We start from the raw sequence: 24,318 nt of genomic DNA, 5'->3' as shown, positions 1-24,318 counted from the left end.
GGGATGGAGGGAACAAGGAAGCGAGGGGGAGGAATGCGAAGGAGGACAGGGTATAGGGTACTCGTCGCTTATTTACACCTCGTCGTATGCCCGCGTCACTTGCCGTAAATGACAGATGTTTTTACTCGATTTTCAGGTGAGAATCAACTATATTTGGTGAGCGACGCGGTCGTATACGACGGAGCATGAGTTAGGCTATAGCATGAAGTGAAATGAGACAGGTAGGAATGCCAGAGATATGACTGCGGAGCCAGAGGAAACCCTAGCTCGGTGTCACAGCTCCATTCGCCCCGCAGGCTATCATTAAATGACTCGCTGAAATTTTAATTCTCTGATCACATTAAGTGCTTGCGAAGAAGACAAGAAAATCTGGAGCGACGATCTTGGCGGTGTCATCTATTCTTGAGAGGGGCCATCTAAAGGCCCTTCAGACTAGGGACATGGAGGGGGTAAGGAGGATCTTCCCTGTTTTTTATATTTTATCTTTCCTTCTTTTTGTTTTTACACTGGTGTCTCGCAGAGTCTTAGGTTACAGACCAAGATGATGTGACAGCTCATCTCATCACCCGCACATCCTTTACTGTGCACTGCAGTGTCATAGACACACACACACCCGGCTAGGAGAGAGAGAGAGAGAGGGAGAGAGAGATGACAAAGATATTACATGATATCGGGCATGACTTTGCGGTCAGAGACACACGAGGAAAATGTGACATGATGTTTCTCATGTAAATCATGGTACGCGATATATATTCAAGCACGAGAAATCAAAATCATTTTCTTTTTTGCAATACAGCCGATTAGTCGTCAGGGTCACGCCGATACACGGGGCCTTTTAACATCCGCCCTGACCCCATCAGTAATTAAAGGTCGTACATTATGGAAATTGGTTTTGTGCATGTTTGACAGGGTCAGTTTCCTGTCAATATTTTTGATCTTTTATCCTTCAGGGGGAAGGGGAGGGGCGGGGGGGTCATTACTTCGACTCCCTCTTGGATTTGTCATATCTACATCAGGATAGTAAGCTCAACATCAAACAACGTAGTAGAAAGGGGAGATAAACCTGCCATTGTCCCCGAATTCGTCCGACAACAAAACCTAGCTGCTTGGCAGTTACTGCCAAACCAAACATAAACCAAGCAAGACCTCCCTGCCCCCTGGCAACGCGATGAAAGGGACACACGCTGAGGCCTAACGTTTTGGATATGTCGCTTGTAAGAACATTTTTTCAGCGCCTAATTGATACTAGTTTTGTCCCTGTTTAAACCCCTTCTGGGGGGAAAGCCAGGGGTGATGTTTTCCTAAGAAGATAATGTAAATAAAGCTACACAAGGAGAGGAACCCTACCAGGACAATATCATGAGAAGGGACGGAGCCCACACAAGAAGCCAATTCTGACACCAGAGGTTAACATGAACATGATGGCTGGGCTATATTCCTCCGATCTGACCCCCCCTGGCACCAGCTTGATTATACAATGTTGTGAACATGTGGCCCCTGTCAAGGGTTTTGTCAGATGAGAATGTTAACTAAATTACCTGAACCTGATTGGTATAACACTGAACAAACAATCATGGCTTCCCTTTTCTTTTATCATATTATGCCTTGAATAACATACAGTGTGCCATGGTGATGATGGATGCCTTTGTCCAAAGACAAAGAGTGAAAGAATGGGCCTGTGGACTGATTGGGAACTTATAGCATTCCATTCCGGTATAGCGCGGGCGCAGGACAACACAGAGACATTGCACGTGTGCCATCATGGATAGAGAGAAGCCGTAACAGGTGGTTCTTTGACATGGAGCTTCATCTGTTATCAGGCAGGTTGTATTGTTGTTCACAAGGTCTGTGGTATATTATTTTACAGACACCCTATTGTCCCTACCATGCAAAATAGACTTGACTAAAAAATGGGAGAGCAACTGGAGAAAAGGTGTGACACGGCAGACAGATTGACGGAGTGATGTTCCTTGGTTGTTTATTTATTATTGAATATGGACTATGTATAGAGTTATGGCTGGGTTCCAAATATTCCACAGGAGAGTTTCACCGACAACTGTTAACAGATAACTGCACATGCATCAACTCTCACAAAATAATGTTTTATGTACGTATGATAACATGGGAGGTATAATCAAGAGGTTCACGTGATCACGTGAAGATTTTTCCAGGTCCAACATTCCAAGCATGCTGATGGGGAAACATACAGTACATTATTGAGGTGGATTCATTCATTTTACAACAGTAACAGTAGTTCCACTGTGTGGGGGATTTCTTCACGATACGGGAACTCCGAGAACGGTTCTATGAAGGAAGAGTTATGAAAAAGGCTTTCAGTCCATATCCTCTGATTAAATAAGAGGCCCAAACCTGGTTAAACCTTTAAAGTGTGCATTTGCTTTAACTTCAAAAGTAAGTAAGGAGGCATGATCAGTGATCACGCTCGTGGTAAATACCTTACTCTTGATCGTCCGCATTTGAAGAGAAAGGCACGGTTCAATGTGACACTACGCAGTCTATTCAGTATTCAGCCTACAGTGGATCTAATACAGTTTGAAATAGTTCTCTTGGTTGTTGTTTTTTTTGTGAAAGGTGACAGAAATCTGAAGCTAAACCTTGCAGTGCTTTTCACCTCTCAGTGGTATTATCTGATTACACCGCTGGCAGCCGAACAATACTATGCCCCAGAGGAGCCGGGCTAGGAGGGAGACCTTGTGTTCAGCACTACCATTTACTGAGGTATGCTGCTAAATGCTTCCTCCTTTCTGAAATGTGACATAATTTAAAACACAAGAATACATGAATTAATAAATAATAATGTAATGTATCAATTATAACACATTTTTCAGCCTGCCATCATATATTGTAAAGCAGTCAGTTGGACCGCAAATAAAATGTAACATTAAATACGCCAATATTAGATGTATTGCATAAGATCCCTTCTCTGAGGACTACTGTACCTGTAAACATACAATAAATGTGTCCAGACAACAGATATTACAATAACAAAGTGTTACAAGTGTCCCAGCAAGCTGACATGAATCAGAACAAAATTCATTTAGCAGCCCCAATGTGAAAACCAGTGACGAGAAATGCTTACATTCACTCCAAAGTTTCCTTAAACAACTCTTATAACTTGAATTATATTCAGGCATAGATTGATAAAAGTAGACCATGCGGTTCGCAAGCGGTGCACGATGGTGTGCCGTGAGACAAGTCCAGGTGTGCCTTGGGATTTTGTGAAAATGACACACATTATTATTGCAAATAGACACAAATTTATTAAATATACAAAATTAAAATACTGTCAGTACACTCCTTTTTCAAAACCAATTTCAACCTGGTGTCCCAATTTTGGGCATAGGTGACATTTTTTGTCATTTATTTACATAGTTATTTTCATAAATAAATGCGTCTCACAACGTGTCACATTGCGACGGGCTGTGAGCTTGTAGACTCTAGGAATACAGGTGTGCCAAGAGGTTTTGACTTGCCCACTTTCATTGTGCTACAGGACAATGTGTGAACATACATAATGCCCATGCCATGTTGAGTTGAATGGAGGCTCTGCAACGTTGCATTAGTGAGGGAGCTAATCATGGGGGACTTGGTGGTGGGACGAAGCCAGGCTGGTGCGGACGGAGTGCTTAATCTGGCCAGAATGACATGTTGGATCGGTCAGAGCCGGGGGCGGGCAGAGCCTCTCCCGTGGCAGTCGAGAACAGGCATAAATCTTCTTCAACAATCTATTTTCCATCATACTTATTCACAGGGGACATCTCAAAGTGGTCTTTACCCTTTCTGTCAATGGCTGCCCTCATCCATCAATTTCATAGAGAATTATACCCCAGATCGATGTAGTTCACGACCGCGGAGCATTTGTCGGGGGGTCTGGCGTATGCCTCACCGCCTGTTCACCGGCGTCTTACAGCACTTCATGTTGACCACCCACTCATGCCCAGATAATTCACACCATGTAGTGCAAACAATTTAGACACAATAATGTGTTTAACATTAGCCTATTTAAAAAAGAAAAGGAATCACACGGAGACTGGGATGTATAAAGGACAGAATAATGATGGTGTTATATAGTTTGCTAATCATGGTGCTATGTAGCCTAGTTTAATAATTTCATGATGTTGTGAGTGACTGGGTGACTTAACCCTGATAAATAGTTTACCGGGGTCCCCAGGGCTATATAGATCTGCTCCTTTTTTCCCTCAACACAACACACAACCCAACATCACCCCAGACAAGGCACACTAGGGATAATGCGGCTAATAATACTCCAAATAAGAAGAAGATGACTAATGTCACCATCGTGAAATGCATCCATAAGTCTGACCCATTCACCAGCAGACAGAGGACATCCCCAAACAAGTGCTTCAGTTCATCAGATGGCAAATTAGTTATTACCACAAAACAAAACATCAGCGATAAAAGAAAATGACCTGTCAAAGTCACAGAGTCAATCACATCATCATTCTCTGCAGACCCAGTCGTGTCCTGCCCTTGTCATCTGCGGATGTCAAAAGGCATCGCTCAAACCAAAAAAAGGGTAGTTCAATTTGAGGAGAAGGACACACTATTAATGAGTATAATGGGTGTAAGGGACAAGGCCTAGCTGTTCCAGCCATTATGGAATATTTAGCAATACCATTACACACCCTCTGACAAAGATATTGGGGCTGGCTAATGGGAGTATGAGACAAAGATATTGGGGCTGGCTAATGGGAGTATGAGACAAAGATATTGGGGCTGGCTAATGGGAGTATGAAGAGCTCTAGCACAATGCATAATTGCTCCTTGTGAAACATTGATGACTGAAAATGAAGGGGTGGGTGGGATCAAATTCATAAATCAAATTACAGTACCTTTGCTTGTGCGTGCTTAAACGGTCAAGGACTCTTTAGGAACTCGCTTTCAAATTGCAGGGGGAACTAAAGTAAATGAGGTAGGCACAATTATGTGTATCTTCTCACTCGAGCATTGTCTTCAATGAATTTTTTACAAAGGCGACCATTAGCTACAAACTAATGCCAGTTAAGCCTCGGCAAAACTGAATTATTAAATCTGTCAGCCAATATCCCATTACACCCTACTTATGAATACTTGATTTTATTTTGTATAATTGACAAGGCTTATCGCACCGTGAGGGCTTCGATGGCAGCTAGGGTTTTGAGATCTTGCGATATGTATAGGTCGACAGCACAAAAGGAAGGCTCATGTCAGGTTCATTCAATGCGGTTGGACGGCTGCCATTAAGGGCTGGATCATGACCTGACATAACCACGCGTTTCATATACGGCCGTGTAATATTAGTCAACCTGAAGGCTGAGCTATAGAGTACACTGGATTGAAACAGACAGACAATGGTGCAACGAAACAAAGGGTTAATGCCTGTCACCATCTTAATCTTAGGATGTTATGTAAGAGAGGTTTCACAGTTTGTGACATTATACATCACATAGGAACACAAAGATAAGATATATCAAGGGACATTGTAGTGGGCAAAGAGAGCTTAAACATTTGGCTTTAGTTTGAATTACGTTGAACTGACTTTAGTTAGGTCATTTCATGTCAATACGTAAACTCCCCCCCCCCCCCCCACAGTACCAAAGAATTGTAGTTAAACTTACATAAGTCATAGCTTAAGAAACGTTTGGTGACTGAAAGGCATTTGAAGTAGCAGGGAAAGCATTAGAAATTACTGCTTTTCTGACGTTTATCCTAATATGCAAATAACTCCGTGCCTGACACCCCTCTCACACACACACACACACACTGAGAAGGGAGAGTGCACACACACATGTACGTACGCATGCACTCTCTCACACACGAATGCAGGCACAGGCACAGGCGCACACGCACACGCACACGCACACACACACACACACACACACACACACACACACACACACACACACACACACACACACACACACACACACACACACACACACGCAACACACACTTAAGACATTAAGTCCTCAACCTGGCCCAGGCTTGTGAGTGGTATTGGCATGTACACGAGATTGATGAAAATTACTTCCAAAGCATTTATTTCTACTAATACCACTGAAAGAAGAGTGTGCACTCAGGAGATATTTGATCTGAATTAGGGAAACTGATGAAGCAATTGATTAATTGGAATTTAAGCCATCAGTCACCGGAGCCATCACCAGCATCATTTACATTCCAAACAATCAGCTGATGGCCAATAGGACACTGAGTATGAATACACAGGAGTCAATATGATACCGCCAAGCCACCCTTATTGACAAGCACAATGACACTTTTAATCCTCGCCTGATCAAATTGCATATGTTTTGGGATTTCCACACGGATTCAATATACCTTATGAATTTTCTATCTGAGAGAAGAAGGAGCAGGGGGGGCTTTAACATTTATCTCTTCATAGCAGGCATGTCAAAGACAGAGGGGAAGAAAACATCCATTTAAATGATTACTCTCTTCCAACTTTTGTTTGATTAGGCCAGGTATTTTGTATTATTGCGACTGTAGGTCGCAGATTACTCTGAAAACCTGCAAAACCTGTCAGTCCGTCCGTCACGCCTCCATATACAGTATGTCCCTTGCATGCTGACACAAGCACAACAAAACAAAACAATATTACATACATGAAGACAAGAGCAATGGCCACCGCTTAGATTACCCATGGCTAACTCCTGATTAAGCCTCAAAGTCGACTGGTGGACAAAGGACCTCTTTAGTCTGACCTTTTTGTATGCTGGGACACCATATCTCCTTCCTGAAGCAACCTATATTCTCCATACAACACATGGCTAGTGTTTGAGATGATGGTCAATTTGGTCATATATGGCCATCTCCATATATGAAGATCATGACACTGACTTTTAACACTGGATCATCACCTAGATCTGCATATATGGAGCCGGCCAGCAACTCTACATCTGACCTCAAACCTCAAACTCTAAGATCTCCATATATGGAGCTGACCTGTTCTGACATTCCATATGTTGATCCTTCCCCAAGCGTACTTCGTCTTCGATGTCTCCCTTTTGACTTATACGTGTCCATTCAAACTCTAGACGGGCCCGCACCAAAGTTATTTGCGCAGCCACTCCCTGTAGCCGGCTAAAACTAGAGTTCTCAACAGGCCCGAATATTAAGGCCCGGCCTTACCTGGGCCCTCATCAAACCCTGTACACTCAAGACACTGCCCTCCGCTGCCACCCTTAGATCTCCATGGAGCTGACCTATTCTGACATTCTATATGTTGATCTGACCTCATCAAACCCTGTACACTCAAGACACGCTCCATATATGGCCAGACCTCATCAAACCCTGTACACTCAAGACACTGTCCCCGCTGCCACCCTTAGATCTCCATATATGGAGCTGACCTGTTCTGACATTCCATATGTTGATCTGACCTCATCAAACCCTGTACACTCAAGACACGCTCCATAACACAGAATTAATTCGATATGTTGATCTGACCGCCCATGCCAAAGAGCCAGCGATCGCCCAGCAATCTGCTGTCACCCAGGCGGATGCGTGCACGCGACGAGGTCGCTTCTCGCCCTCAGGGCGTCTTACTGGTGTTATAATTATCTCTATTGTTGCAGTTTTCTCTGCTTCAGTCAATTCAATCTTCAATATCTTCTAACAAACAAGAGCCTTTTCCTCTTTCAATGGCTCCTCTACCAACTCGTTTTATAGAATCAAGTGACATTTCAGTGATAGGTGACAGCTGGTGTGTTTTTGTCGTCATCATCATCCTAGTGTGTTCTAATCTAATGCACCCTCGACTGCACTAAAATGTCCGAAAGACAACAATCAACAAGTTAAAAACAGCTGTATAGTAGGCTATCGACAAATCCGTGGAGCGGTGCCCTGTAGGCCAGGTGTAGGCAATCAATGTTGTGGTATCAAGCTGCGCTTAAAGAAGCGATAACATGCATTTTAAATTTGTTTTTAAAGATTGAGTGCCGTGATTTTTGTATTTTTTCATGCATTTATGAGGTGACACTAGTACTTCATTAGACCCTGGTGTGGTTGTTATGTGCAATGATGTCTTCCTTTGTATTTATGGTTTCTTCCTGGAGGTTGAAACCTTGACAGTCAAATGTGCCAATGAAAAAAACAGTGATATAGTGACATCACACTATCATCCCCTCCCCCAACCCCTCCCCTTTATCATACAACAACAGCTGTGGGTGTGCATTCACCACTCATCACCACCCACCAGGCAAACCAGTCATGCTTAAAGATGGAGTTCCACGATTCTTTTCCACCCTAAAACATGATCATCTGTTATTATTATAATATAAGGAGGAAAAACTTTTCCCAAAAAGTGTACAGTATTTGTTAAAGTCATGCTTTTATGTGGACACGCCCACCAGTTCATTAAGTATGCCTGGTTTGCCTGGTGGGTGGTGATGGGTGGTACTGGTGATCCACCTGAACTGAAGCCGCACCCACAGCTGTAGTTGTATGATAAAGGGGGAGGGGTTAGGGGAGGGGCTGATAGTGTGATGTCACTATATTACTGTTTATTTCATTGGCCCGTTTGACTGTCAAGGGTAGGAAGAAACCCTAAATAAAAAGTTAATACACCATTGCACATAAAAACGACTCCAGGGTGTCTAATGAAGTACTGTCACCTCATAGACGCATGAAAAACTGTAAAAATACAAAAATTGTGGCACTCCATCTTTAATGAACTGGTGGGGGTGTCCACATAAAAACGACATATTAACAAATATTGTACACTTTTTTGGAAAATAGACTCAACTTATTTCTAATGGTTTGAGCCTAAATCACCACTCTTAACAGTTCTTTCTGACCTGAAGCCGTTTTAGCTGCAGTGCCACAATGTCCTGAGGTGGTGGGGGGCTGGGGCGCTGAAATCAACACTGGTGTAGCCTACTGGACATTGTAAACAAAGTGGAAATACAAATTTGGAACTGAAGAGGGGGAGGAATTATAAAAGTAGGGCGATACTGATGACACGCATATGACCAAATCAGTTGTTCCTGAGAGCAATTTCCATAAAAGCCCCTATAGGATGAGAAAGCCTGATTGTTCAAAATTGCGTATTTGTGGGGATTGAAAACACATAGGGGAGCTAAAAAAAAGGGGGAAAAAAGTTGAATTTCATGTTTCATGTGGACCTTTAATGTGACACCACAGCTATGATTGCGCCCAGGGCAGTCTGCATGGATTTGTCTGGATCATCCAGCCCAACTTTAGGACTACAATACATTGGTGACTGCACCAACTGGGATTAGAAGTTGCTAAAAGGAGTCGGACCAAATGTATTTGAAAATGTTGCCAAATTGTTGGTACTCGATGATGCTGTTTGGTATTGGTAGTCTGATAAATTGCTAATTTAGCTACAAAACTGCTAAATTGGCACTGCATTGATCCAAGAAGAAAGCTACAGTAGTAGGCCTACCTGTAGTGTAGTGACCATTATCTTCTTGTGTTCATGGTGTCTGCTGTTTTAGTTTGGCTCCAACTGGGGGTCTGTGAGTGGAATGCGCTTGACTTTAGGGGCCAAAAGGGAGGAAGAAAGCCTGCTATGCTAAAGTAGCCACAACATTACTTCCTTGTGTGTTGCCCTAAAATACTTAAAGGGCAACACACAAGGAATCAAAAGACTGAAGGTAAAATTATTTCTACACATGTTGCTGTTTTTCCTTTGTTTTGCCAGATTCCTTCACATTAAATACATATCATGTGCATGTATCATATTTATCTAATTTGGATATTTTGGATATTGCTGATTATACAATTGTAGTCATCTTACTTTTAGAATACACAGTTTGTTAAATTAAGTGGTTTAATTTTGGAATAAAGTGCTACCTATTAATTGCCTGTGCATTTCATGTACTATATGTAATGTATGTATATGTATATCAATGAAGAAAAAACATAAAGTTCTGGCCTTTTAGTTTGGTGTTGGACCACCTCAACATGCCAGTACAGCTGCAGTGGACCTTCATGGCATTGTAAGTCTAAACAAATAAATAATAATCTTAGTTCTTACACGTATTACACATATTTAAAAGATACTTGTTGTTGTTTTGATTTTAGGAACGCTGTCCAACACGTCGGTTCAGGATCTGTGTTGAGATCCTGGCTAGTGACTAAAATGCATTTCATTGTCATACTCGTGAAACCATTCAGTGACCCATCATGCCCTGTGGATGGAGGCATTGTCATCCTGGAAGAGAACACACTACCATCAGGATAGAAGTGTTTCATCAGGATAAAGGTGATGACTCATAACGCTGTATTGATTCACAGTGACCCTTCCCTCTAAAATGGACAACTGGACCCAAACCATGCAGGGCCCCCACAACAGAACAGAACCCCTCTACCCCCTACCCTCACTGCCAGACTTAAGATTCAGGCACCACCGCACATGCACTCACTCACTTGTGCAGAGTAATATGATGAAGGATTAACCATATCACATTTCTCCACATCTCTGTAGACCTATGTTTATGATTTTCTTTTGCACCATTTACCTAGAGGTTTATGCCCTACTACAACCTTATAACATCCCTCTACAATAGTTGTCAAGGGACTGTTCTTGCATGCTGACGCAAGATCATATCCTACATTGACATTCTCAGTCATCTGAGGAAGGTTTGCTCTTCTGTTTTTACACATATCGCACCAAAGTATGAGCATCATAGTCATGGAAAGTGTGGTTTCAACCACAATTTCCGAACCCCAGTTGCATGATGTCTTTACCATATCGAAATGAAGATGTTACTTTAGTCACTGTTTCTGTTGAAACATTAGGCAGTATTGATTGCCATTGAGCAGTATTGGTGACTGAAGCTACTGCCACCCATGCCCCGATAATGACATCTCTTTCATTGTCACTTATTTTTCTCTTGAGTTGCCACAATGATCCAAAATCGAGGTCAACTGCTCCACAATTACAAAGTGCCACCATCAGTCAAAATAGAAGGACGTATACTAGTTTTAGGTAATTAAATCTGTCTATACAAGCAATGTAAATTTTCTCACACGCTTACAGAAATTCACAGAGATAAACATGTATTACATGCTGGACAATATATGATTCACCGAAGGCACTGATTGTACTTTCAAAGTGCCCATTACAGAGACCTATCATTGTGACATCAAGCCCTCCTACCCATTGACAGTGCTGATGTTTTCCCTCTAAGCCCAAGCCCCCTACTGACATTAATGCCTGTTTCCCCCCCCCCCCCTTCTCTCTCTCTCTCTCTCTCTCTCTCTCTCCCTCTCCCTCTCTCTCTCTCTCTCTCTCTCTCTCTCTCTCTCTCTCTCTCTCTCTCTCTCCCTCTCCCTCTCTCTCTCTCTCTCTCTCTCTCTCTCTCTCTCTCTCTCTCTCTCTCTATCTCTCTCTCTCTCGATGTTAGATTTTGCTGAAGAAGTTAGTCATTAGTTGAAACAGCAGTGTTGTAATGAAATCTGCCGGCCACATCAATAATGTTTACTGTTGCCAGTTTGCTTTGCGCCATGCTTTTATTTGTATTTATTTGTTCGGCATGCACAGCAGTACAGCATCTTTGTAATGAGCTTTCTCCCTGGATGACTTGTGAGGGCGAGCACAACTCAGCCCATGCAATATTGCCACCGCATGCAGATCACATATGTGTGACATTTAATAAGCTAACACCCCCCCACCCCCTATCCCCCTTCGCTAAATCCTTTATCATCACCTCATCAGATCACGTTGATGGATTTAGCTCAATAGAGGCACCTTTCCTGACTAGCTGAAAGTGTTCTGTGTAGACTGGGTTCTTTCCCCCTCCCAACTTAAAGCTCTAATTAAGTAGCTGGGGCCCTAAGTTACCGAGAAAACAGACAGCAGAAAGCTCAGTCGACAGGCTGGGGCGCTGCAGCAGCAGAAGCGGCAGGCCCACTCAGTGCGATCGTTTCCTCAGACGGGTGTCAAAACACCCCCGGTCTGCCTCACATCAAGTCCCCTGCGCAGAAATAGGAGGTGAGCTTCTGAAAGGAAAGATTAAAGTTCTCTGGAAACGCTGTTGGCAGCCACACATGCCCCGAAGATAAACTTTATCCGGCCGCATGTGCAAAACTTGCTGGAGTCATTTGTCATCTTCTAAAGTAATACGTTTCCAAGTGCCTTGGTTCTTAAGACAAGAACCTATAAGACTGGCCACCCCACAGTGGTCCAGGCTTTTGTGGTAGTGGGAAAACTTTAAATCCCTGTAGAGCCCTCCAGGACCATATATCATTCTGCAATTACTTAAAACAGATCAGTCATGTTGAAAATTAACATGAAACATTCATTTGCATCCATGCTAACACATAGGATATTCACTTCATCCTATAAAATAATTATCAACCACCCCCTGCTTCCGTTTGCAAGTCTACCCGCCGTCACATACACGCAGTCGCACGCACGCACGCACGCACGCACGCACGCACGCACGCACGCACGCACGCACGCACGCACGCACGCACGCACGCACGCACGCACACACACACACACACACACACACACACACACACACACACACACAACCAGTCCAACCCCCTCTGCCAGCCAGCCATCTGGCCAGAACATGATCATCATATGCAATCTGCCCACCCAGGTTGGCACTGATTCACCAGACCAACACTCCAATTACCCTCATCATGCCAACAGTACGTACGGCAGGAAACCAAACGGCACACGGCACAATGGTACACCCACCTGTGCAACGGTGGAGGCGGTGCCAAATAGAGGCCCCGGGAGAGACATTTTGTCCGAAATGTATAGCAGAAGATCTGATCTGGCTGCGAGGAGAACAGGTTGAGGTCATTTCACTCCCAAATCATCATTCTACATCATCACAATGGATTAGGGATAGGGTCATGACCCTCACCTGATCAATAAGCAAACATGCTCACTGCCCGCTCACTAACATTTATTGCGATTAAAGACAGCGAGGAGGAGGCTATGATGCAAACAAACACGTATGGAGTCCACAATAAATAAATCATGAACTCTCAGTCGCTCTCCAGTGCCTTAACCACTTAAGGCTGCATTGTGACCAGTTGTGTATAAACGGTTTAATATACAATCAAATAAAAGTCTTTTTGAAATGTTTTTTGAACATTTTTGAATGATTTCTTCATCTTTTGAAAATGTTTGACTCTAAAGGCATGCCTAAAATAGGGACGCCACTGAAATATCAAAGCGCACCGATGACATTCGAAGAGTATAAAAGCTATGTGGTGAAGTCCATGCAGGTCAGTGGTTGTTTCTAACCCTGTACCAGAGAACGTGCACTTTCCCTCGTCAGTGAAGGCTGACTTGCTTGGCCCCTATCAGGTGATAAGCCCAGCCGGCTCAGCGCTGATCCGCCTCTCGGCCCGTCTCCCTTTTCTTAATTTTAATTTTCCCACTCCTCGCTCATGTTAATTCATGCCCTCTCCTGTATGATGCATGGACCCGAGTCCCCCAGCCGCACAGAGTGCCAGGCGGGGTCACTGTCAATTATATCCATTTAATACCCACTTATGTCTGCGACGACGTCTTCCCTCCGGGGTCACAGAGACTTCGCCCTGCACTTTATCCAATAATCTCACAGAATATAGGCTTGGATATTCCAAAAGATCAATGTCATTAACAAGGAAACACAGAACGCATTTGATTATGGACATAATTAGTGCTGGCTTGAGGGCCACTGCTCCTATGCACAAAGAGGCAAAATCCATTTAGGATCAAAATTACCTTAGACATGGACATCAGCTCGAGATCATTTTTGCCACTGATGACCACCTTAATGCAATTAGTATCACTAATGATGGCCAATTATGCCTAATATGCATAATGTTGACCTTTACCTGTGACAGATGGCAAAAGAAAATCATTAACTGTGGCTGTAGGCAAAGCGTATTCAAAGCTGATGGTACATTGCACAAACAAACGCATCCAGTGCACAAATGGTTGAATGGATATGCTAAATGTCTGTCTCTCATATTCTGATGTAGTCTATCTGTCGACAAAAAGGAAAGACAGAAAAGGCAATCCCATTGGACGAGTGTGTCTGGGGGCCTTGAAAGGAGACACTGTGGATATACTGCATTAAGAGGATGAGCTTTTAATAATTCTGTCACACGACCTGAACACCTAGCCATCTCTCTCCAATGAGAGCCTAGCCTCATTAAAACGCTGTCCTCTGCTGACTTTATCTTTGCGTCATCAACTTACTCGTGTCCCTCCTACATTTCATTCGCTTCTTTCTGTCGTCGGCTCGACTTTTTGACTCGGCGGAGACTCGAGGAGACGTGATGCTGTCTGTCGGTGACGCACATAAATATATACTAAAGTTGACTGGGGCCCCGCCGGGGTCTACTGTATATACTTGGCCCCCAGCGCCTTTCTTACCTGTACACCGTCGCTGAAAATAATATATCTACAAGCATATTGAACAGCTGCTATTTTCGCTGAGTGTTTACCTATTATGACATGGCCAGAATAGGGACACTATACAGTTAATTTGGTTAACTAAGTAGAAATCAACATATTCTATGTATACACTATACGCATCGCACATACACACACACACACACACATGCACACGCATGCGCACACGCACACGCACACGCACACGCACACACATGATACCCTTTATTGATTATTGCTGCTCAGTACCCTTGATTTATAGCCTTATTACCAACTCGTATTATACCTTATCTCGTTGTTTTCTTGTTGCTCATTGTTAGCACAGTCTGGCGGTGCATATCACACCACAGCATTTCACTGCAAACACTTGTGGTCTCTTGACTCTTGAATACTAAGTCAAAAGTCTTTGACAGGTGGACTTGCCAACAGGGACGAAGAAAGCCTGTTAAAATATCTATCGAAGCAGTTGGTTTCTAATAGTTATTAATAAGCAACTATAACTGCTACGGCTTTTGTGGTTTGTATGGAACACTGGAGCACATACCTCGTCACTGAGAGCAGTCTCGGCCTGCCGTGGAAACCTGTTGCAAGATACGTGAAAGGGAGCAGACAAAATGACATGATTGAGGAGCATTTCTGTGGCTTGTATTGAATTGCATTGCCCTGAAACTCAAGCTTGTGTGGTAACAGGGTACAGCCACTTAAGATGGCCAGATAGCCACGATGATGGACACTTTAATTTTTTATATAATATGATGTATGGGGTCACTCCATACATCACAGGGGAAAGAGGATAGCAAGAGTGATCCACACATGATGTGGAATGTTCTAATCAAAGAGAGGTGCCCAAGAATATATGCTTCATTTTCTTGTTTTATTTGGTGCCAGAGATTAAGGTAATAGTCATTAACTGAATGCCTGCTTGTCTGTGCAAGACTGTGTAAGTGCCTGACAGGTAAAAATGATTGTGTTTTCACTGTACATTTGTCCCCAAAACAAACCCAAAACAAACAAGAAAAGTTTCCATGTTTCATCAAACCTCCCATGATGCCCTATTATAGGTCTGTACTCTGTATACTCCTTGTAGATTAAAGGACCTAGCAAACCAATGGAAAGAGCGGTGAAAAGTACCACTGCATAATGTCTAGCTGATTTGACTTTATAGCAGATTACTAAACCACGATAAACGCACACATGTTAAAAGCCGTCTCTGTTTTCCATCACGCTGCTGTGTAGTGGCTATGTTAAATGTAGGTGGTAAGCTCATATATCTAATTATACAATAGCCAAACATTTTTTTGTTAATGAAATGGAAGGAGTGTAATTGAAAACTTCAGCATAATCATTGCTTGGCGAGTGGCTAGCTTCGGAAAATTGCACGTGTGTAGGAAGAGGTCTCAGCAGGGGGACTGACTACATGACTTATGAATCAGCCACTTCAAAGATCCTGCACACACACGCGCGTACACACATACACTTGCGCGTGCAAACACACACACGCACACACGCACACACGCACACACACACACACACACAAGTTATCATCAGTACCATTTACATCATTATCATCAAAAAGTGCCCCAGCATACAGCCTGAATGACCCCAGTGCTTTCTCTATGATTGATGCTTTTTTTTTTTTTTAATTTAACCACCAAAAAAATCCTTCCATCTTTTTTTTTTGAGAATTTCAAAAACATTTATCAAGGGCCTAATGGTTAATAATTTGTATTACTGTAGTAAAAGTGAAAGTCGAGCGTTCTGATTGTATTGTTCCTTGCCGTGCATTGTTCCTTGCTATATATGCGTATAGCAATGCAGAGTTAAAATAGGTAAGGGGGTATTGATAGCTTGCGACATCCTCCCCTGAGTCCCTGGGCAGGGAAACTGGAGCAGCCAAAGAGACATAGAGCCAGGTCAGAGCGCACACGGCAGCCCCGCTAACAATGTTTGTCACAACTGCCCTCCTTCCAGGCCCAGTCCAAATGAGAGGAGTCAGAGAAATATGGGATTACCATGAGTTATTTATGACGGCGAAACCCAAGAGCCCTCTCTTATGAAATCATCTTGTGCTGATTGGGTGTTCCTACGTCGCCGAACATCTGATATGATTTCAAATAGGTTAACATCAAAGTCACCCGTGTAAAGTATGAGTGGGTTTGCACACGTTCAATCAAAATACTGATCTTTATCGGCATCAGGCTGATTGACACGAGCACACTGTTGTGTAATAGATACAGGGGCTGTCATACACATTACTTCCCCCTGCTTTTTTTATGATAGAACTGCTTAAGAAAGAAAGAAAGAAAGAAAGAAAGAAAGAAAGAAAGAAAGAAAGAAAGAAAGAAAGAAAGAAAGAAAGTGATCTATATACCCTGAAAGATTCCAGTGGAAGAGTGATGGAGTCAGAACCCATGGCTCAACGTGATGTGAGGGGGAAAACGACTTCTAAAGCCCACATTGCTTGCCGAACATAAACATTTTGAGCTTGACTATCACTATGAATTATTCATTTTTACCATAAGGATGCCAATCTTGCTGCATGCTGCAGTTATATGGCCAATGATCAGAGTGGGAAAACGTTACAGAACAACCCAGAGACATTACACAGGAATACAATCAATGGCACTCCATTGTTAATGAACTTTTCTGACCTTTAGGAAAATGTACACTTAACCAGATTCTGTGTATTTAATAATTCAGTTAGAGAGAACGGGAGGTAGATAGAGGACAGCTACGGGCCCAATATGGTCAAGAATATCCCTTTGTCCAGAGTCAACGCTTAACAGTTTATTGTTTTGACAAAAGAAGGGGGGGGAAACTCATTATGGAGACCGCCATTTGTCTAGGCTTTAATAAAAAAAAAAGAAGACAAAATGGATCTAAGGCATTAGACTAATGGTAAAATCTATGCAGAAAATTAAAGCTCCAAAGAGGGTCCTCGCCATTTTTGGTCATTAGCGTGGAGAGCCGCGGTCAGGCCTGAATTTACATGGAAGGACATTAAAGAAGTAAGAGGGGAAAGGGGGGGGGGAGAGAGAGAGAGAGAGAGAGAGACATGAGGAGACAAGAGGATCTCAATGGCTTGATCTGCCATTGAGATCTTCTGAATGGGAGATCATAGGTGCATTATTGATGAGTCTCAGTTTTGAGTTTCAGCTCTAGAGGAAACGATAAGGTGTAATGCCATGGTCTGCTGTGATCACGGACAGCTGTGGCCCACATATAGGCTGCTAAGGTGGCAATCTGTTGCTGGGCTGCCATGCCAATCTAATATCGCTCACATCTGATATCATCGCGTTTCTGCTCGTGCGCGCTCAGTTCCTGCATCTCCACCTGTTGCATATTGGGTTCTATCTGTGTTGCGCATAGTTTGGTTCGAATAAAATCATTTACTGAAATCTTTGTAGTTGGGTATGCGTATGTGTAGACAGGCATCCCTGACTGAAGGCCAGAAGCTTATCCCAGTCCACTTTGATGGGTGGTAGATGTGGTGGTTGGTTGGGTTTGGTTTCCATGCGAAAGACGTGGGTTCAAATCCAGGTGGTTACATATATGAAAGGGGTGAAATAAGCAAAGTCAGGGTCTTTTGTTGATTGTGTTTTGCTCTGTGCTTACCACGTTTTTCTGGACTTGCGCATGTAATCAATATCCAGAGGCAATTTTAAGCGTGATCAGTTTGGATGGATTATTGCTTGGCAGCAAGGCTTTTACATTGATTCTCTCATCATGTCAATCATTGTTAGTGACATCTCCCAACTCTGAAAATTCCGCACATCAGCAAGTGATATTCACCCTCTTGCTGCCTGCAAGACTGCAGTATGAAGCGCTGACATCAGTCAAGAAAGAGCACAATGCAGGACATGCTGAGGTTGCTTATAGGTTCCTTGTCTTAAAATGTACGCACCGTAATGTATTTGAATACCTAGTGGGATTTCTGCACTGCTGTGGAGTAATGTGCTGTTTTCGATCGTTCATCCATTAACTACATGAACCAACCATAGCGTCTCTATTCTGGGGGCGAACATTCGGATTTTGTTTTGCAGATTTACAAGTTGTAAGATTAAAGTTTGACTAGTAGTAGTAGTAGTAGTAGTAATAGTACATTATTCCAGCACCTTTGAATGAAACATGGATCGATTACATACAGTTGAGCTAGGCTACTGAGTTGAACATTTTCACCGAAAACATTTTGTGTTGGGAGGGAAAAGTTAAGTGGCCTAGGGCCCTGGGAGACAACAGTCAACTAACTAAGTGATTAGTTCTTTGTCATTATCAGCCAACATTACAACTAAACGTCCAAATGGTCTTTAACTTATTCCACTTATTCTACATGCTAACCTACCCTTTTCCCCCCACAAACCCTTGGTATTCATTCATCCATGTTTGTTAAGTAGTATTTTTTCAATTCAATTCAAGGGCCAAATTTGCAAGTTCTCTCAACTCAAGCATTGTTAATATCCCCCAACCGAAATAAATACTCCCCTTTAACAGAAATACTCCCCTTTAACAGGAGAAACCTCAGGCAGAACCATGAAGCTCCAGGGTGGACAGCCTTGACTGTGTCATCAGGCGGAAAGAGGAGAGAGAGGATTGTATGTGCGTGCGTGCGTGCGTGCGTGCGTGCGTGCGTGCGTGCGTGCGTCAGACAGACAGACAGACAGACAGACAGACAGACAGACAGACAGACAGACAGACAGACAGACAGCAATAGTAACAATTATAATGACCACAATAACAATAATAGCAGGTACAGTACAATTATAATAGCAGTCCACAGTCATGTGCTCCATGGGAACCTTTGATCTGTACCAGGGGGGTAGGTGGTTTGCATATACTGTATCACTACTCATTGTCACAGAGATGCATATTACTGAAATCCCACACGCAGCTCACGTAGAGTAAGCATTGGTTCAAATCAGTGTTACAAAACTATACGGGAGACTGGGAATGATTGTAACATGGGTCGAGTTGTTAACACCCTCAATTTCTCCAAGCTGGAGTAAGCTAGAATCATGTAATTGATAGTGTCCATGCATATTTTAGATGCGTGGACAGGTTTAACGTTTCATGGCTTGTGAGAAACTACACAGATTTGATACGTACAAGTCACAGCACACACATTCACATGCAGGCGAACACTGCACATGTGCAGTGCATGTACAAACAAATTATTTTAAGGGCTCCTTTATATATGAAATAATAATGACCTACTGAGGTCCTACATATCTGATACCACTAACTGAAGGCAAAGGTTTATAATTAGTGAATACATATACATGAATGCATGTTGTCAAAAATGACATCTGAAATCTGAATTACTCTTAGCAGTTGGAGACAGACTCGACCTGTAACTTGTCTATAACTTCTCTTTCTCAACCAGAAAGACAATACAGCCAACTGACTTAGACACTTGTCTCATATATACAGTAGTGCTAATTGTACTAGATGTAAAACTTTTTTGGTGTCAGGTAGTAGGTAAATTTTCAAGGTATCCACAGCCCGCCTTTTAGACAGAACGAGTATAGACGGAAATGGTATGGTGATTTTATTGTGAGGAATAGTGAGGATCGATATATAGTGTATGAAGATTGATACAATGGTGTACCATGAAGCATTTTCTGTCTTAATAAGGGTGGTGTAGTAATTTTAGTCTCATGTCTCAAAATGGTCTCAAGCCAGCTAGGTAACTTTTCCACAATGTTTAAATGCAACAGAGGGTAACTGTGCCTCACAAAGGTTGTAACAGCTAGAATCAGTATTCTGGCATCTCAGTTCACAGAAATATATTTTAACACAATAATTGGCGAAAACGTAAATTTACACCCTGTCAAATCCAACGCTTTTGTGCCGAAGACGTACATTTACGTTCTATTGTCTTTTCGATGGTTTAAGTTAGGTCCCCTCCTGTGTGGGTTGTATGTTACATACATTAGCATTGGGTTGCTAGGCAATGAAGTAAACAGAAAATGTACCGTGAGCAAGATGGCTGCGCGCATCCACTCCACTCATTGTTGTAAACATCTTTTCAAATGCCTTTATCTTGGATTCCTTTCCCAGATTGCACCCCTGGTCAAAACAAGCTATATTCATGCACCGGCCCACAACCAAAGAACTGACAATCGTGATTACTTCTCCGGGTGAAAGTCAAGACTATAGCGTCTGTCACAACACACATCGTATGTCTACATCCGGTTACAGTTTCAAAACAAGGGATTCACTGAATGAATTAATACATGGCAGGGGATGTGTTTCAAAAATATCCTTAAAATACCCTTTTGAATTTTCATTTCTGATAAGCTTTGACTAATATGATTTATTTACACGACCGCAAAAGGTGAAATAGATGTTCTGACGCTGTTCATCTGCTTTACGGTACTTTCTTTGCATTTTTCAACGCTTCAGAAGGAAAGGTTATTTTTTATTATTGTGTGAGTACATGTTTACAGAATATGAGGATGTACTGAAAACAATTCAAATGAGTTGCACACAATGGTCATAAAGTCATTGCAATTACTGGCAACTCTATAGGCCCATATACCAATAACACAGTTAAACCGGGCAATTAAAGCAGAAATAAGTCAATATTTATCTTTCTGTAATATGATTACAAAACTCGATTTTCTCATAATGGCCTCTGATAATGAGGAAGCGTTCCTTGGTCATGTGACAGGATTGGGCCCTAATCATTGGACTGTTACAGTAAATCACGACAGTTTATTGGTGTAAAATTCCATAATGGACCAGATCAATATCAACCCAGGGGGCTTCCCTCTCAGCTGAATTTGACACATTTGAATAAGTACTGAGGAAGAGCAAGCTCAACATGGAGACTGTTCAATCCCTCGGTGGGCACGCAGATGTAACGACCAAAGTAGTCGTAATTTGCCGCAGACTCTGCCTCGGGCCCTATATATATACAGACAAACTCTGCAAGTCAATGAATAATCTTCTCAGATCTTCCAGATCCTGCATCTCTAGTCTATACATGCTGCAAACTTTCCTTTTCCTACAGTACGTCAGGGGTCATTAACAAAAGCCAAGAAAACTCGACAGTTTTAACCCAAATAACGCCCATGTTGAGAGAACAGAAGATACGATCTGACTCTTGGCCTGTTCGACCCCTCCTCCGCTGAGATCTGTGTGTTGGGAATAATGCAGGGCTTCAGCGAGCATGGTCGGGAGATAAAAGGCCACATCAGAATGATGATCTCCATCGATCGGCAACCTTGGGTGCACAGAGGAGGTCCAGCATTCGTCACGTCAAAGCTGAGCCCAATACCTGATCCACGCCGTCCACGGTGCCCCTGATGAATTGAGCCTGTTCTCCAAGTTTGTTTAATTGATGACGTCTTCCCTTTTGAGGTGGACCACGGGCGCTCATTGATTTTCCAAAACATCTTTTCTTTTTTCTCCGTCTCCCTTCTTTTCTCCTCTTACTCTAAGGATCTAAGTTCTTCCCCAGATAAAGTCACAGCCCCCCCCCACCTCGATCGGTTCATAGCAAACGATGTATCCCTCAGCCTAGCTGCTTACGACCAGATACTGATGAATATGGCTCTTTGTTAGCACAGAGGCTTGCTGGGTGTATCCACTTGAACGTGTTATGAGAACTGAGCAAAAGTAAAAGGGGTTTTCTCTACTCATATTCCTGTTTCAGGGAACATGAGGAGAGACTCAACAGTTAACTGAAGGTTGGAAGAAAGGTCAGACTGAAAGGGGCTAGTGCACACATAGTAGCATGCACTCATGCACACGCACACACACACTCACACGCTCATTCATCATAGAATTGTGTGCGCTATAATCTCTGAGTCAGGCTGGTGCATTAGAACTGTTTAATTAAACAGGGGGGTTTGTTTTAATTCACAAATCAATGTATTTCTCACAACTTTTCAGATCTTAATGAGTGTATGCATTTGCACTCTGTAGTGAGTCACGGTACGGTCACTGGTTATATTACAATTAATTCAAAACAAACTTTAATTTTGTCATGGGGGAAACAAGCCACGAACACGAACACCTATACAGTGTTGAGCGACACAGAACCGTTGATCTATCAACCGCTAATGCATCGCAGTGTTCCCGAGGCTAAAGTGCGCCGTGCCTCAGCGACTCTCAACAATCCACACAGGAAAGAATTTGAATTTGTAAACCACACAATCCTATTCCGGGGGATCTGGAGTGCATAACTTTGTCATCTCGGAGGCCAGCGTGAAAATGAACACTTGCTCAAGTAGCCAAGCGGCCAGCCGAGCGCTAGGCAGGCAGCCTCTTGGCCTTCAAAGGGGATTTACAGTGTAGTTTCCAGTGTTTCTCCCTGTTGTCCACACAAAATGGCAAGTACGTACCTGGTGTGCAGTGCTCCGTTTCCCAACCTTTTTCATTTCAAGGACCCCACCAGTTTCAGAATGCATTAGGCCACAGACCCCCACCCAATTTGATACATCTTTTATCTCTGGGGCTGGAGCTCCAATCTGCACTGAAACATCCTCCGACTGTACAAATTCCCCCTGGTACACCCTCCAGGACCCCTGGGGGTCCCCAGATCCCACTTTGAGTAGCAGTGGCACAGTGTACTGTTGCATGCACTTCAACCAACCTGTGCCGTTTCACTTGGATGTTTTTTACTTTAGATATGAGAAAGTGAGCGTGAGGGTGAATTTGACAGCGGAAGGAGAGCGAGAGCGAGTGTGAAATTGAGTGTGTCAATTTCGCTGGGTCTTCTCGTTTCCAGGAAGGCGCCGCACAGTCAGTGAAGCAGCAACTGTGGATTGATTCCCGACTCGAGACGTGGCATTTAAAACAACAGGACCGACAACAACAACAAAGGCCAGAGAAATTGTGCAAAAAAAAGGCACACTTTTGGATTTAAAGCACCTATCTAAGATCCCAGGGCCTTGAGAATGGGATTGGATTACTGTCGGTTAGATTTACTCCCGTGGCTCCTCGCCACTACATCATCGTAGGGCCCCCTGCCTCCGGATCAATGGGGATATTTACTGCGCCCGTTTCAGGGAGACTTTCACAGTAGGCAGGGCATTAAACAAACAGCCGACAGCCCCGTCCCAATGATGGCCTGTCTGTTCTCACAGTGCCATGCCCAAATGTCACACACATTCACTTAAAAAACAGGTAGCACACAAACACAAGTTGGCGAGTTTGCAGATAAAACAAAGGACGGTGCATATCTCTGACTGGGGAGATGAATAAATGGGGAGGGAAGGGCAAATGGAAAGGCGTGTTGGGTTTAATTTTTAAATTTGCCTTTGAGAAAAAATATATAACGCTCACCCTGAGGTTGTTGTTGTTGTTAAGATCCTCTCACACTTCCTGTAATAAAATGATGTCTTTTCTGCTGTCCACTGGCATATCAACACCCATACATTACATTTAACCTGACTGAGACTATAGACATTGTATGCACAGGAATCATGGTTTGCAGTTCAAAGTTTTACAAGTTAAAGAAAATCCCAAAATAGTTATATATAAAAAAAAACATCATAGAATTATAGTTTAATATCCCCATTTAACCTCACATCCAGTTGGAAAGGCATCATAATTGAAATCACTTGAGGTAAAACTACCCTCCTTCACAGAGTACCTCTATGAAGCCTTAGTTTTAGCTAAGGCATATTAAATTATATTATAATGTTTGGAGTCTTCAACAGCAGTCTTTACATGTATATGGGCTGTCTGCAATATCATTTGGTAAACGCATAGCACATGATCGAAGAATGAGCGGAATGCATTTTTGTTCCTTCTTTTTTTTTAAAGGAACAAAATAAGTGTTCTTGCAGAGAAAAACATCCAGTATGAAATTTCTTGACTGCCTGACAATCACATTGACTAAGCCTCCACCGTCGTCAGCTGACAGTGCAACGTTAGACAATAGTCTGACAAAAACT

General features: G+C 42.9%; 1 protein-coding gene across 2 annotated transcripts in view; it reads right to left on the bottom strand.

The window, feature by feature from the left end:
- The window catches only part of LOC306924151 (nuclear factor of activated T-cells, cytoplasmic 1-like), a 178,506-nt gene extending 168,931 nt beyond the window's left edge, over nucleotides 1-9,575 (bottom strand). For both annotated transcript variants that reach the window (XM_079502523.1, XM_079502524.1), the window contains exon 1: nucleotides 9,446-9,575. The gene's annotated coding sequence lies outside the window, so the exon portion shown is untranslated. The remainder of the gene's footprint in view (nucleotides 1-9,445) is intronic.
- Nucleotides 9,576-24,318: the final 14,743 nt, after the last annotated feature.

Source organism: Electrona antarctica, assembly GCF_951216825.1.
Source record: "Electrona antarctica genome assembly, chromosome: 6".
Classification (NCBI taxonomy): domain Eukaryota; kingdom Metazoa; phylum Chordata; class Actinopteri; order Myctophiformes; family Myctophidae; genus Electrona; species Electrona antarctica.
The sequence above is the reverse complement of the archived record's forward strand: the minus strand, read 5'-3'. Positions and strand labels throughout refer to the sequence as shown.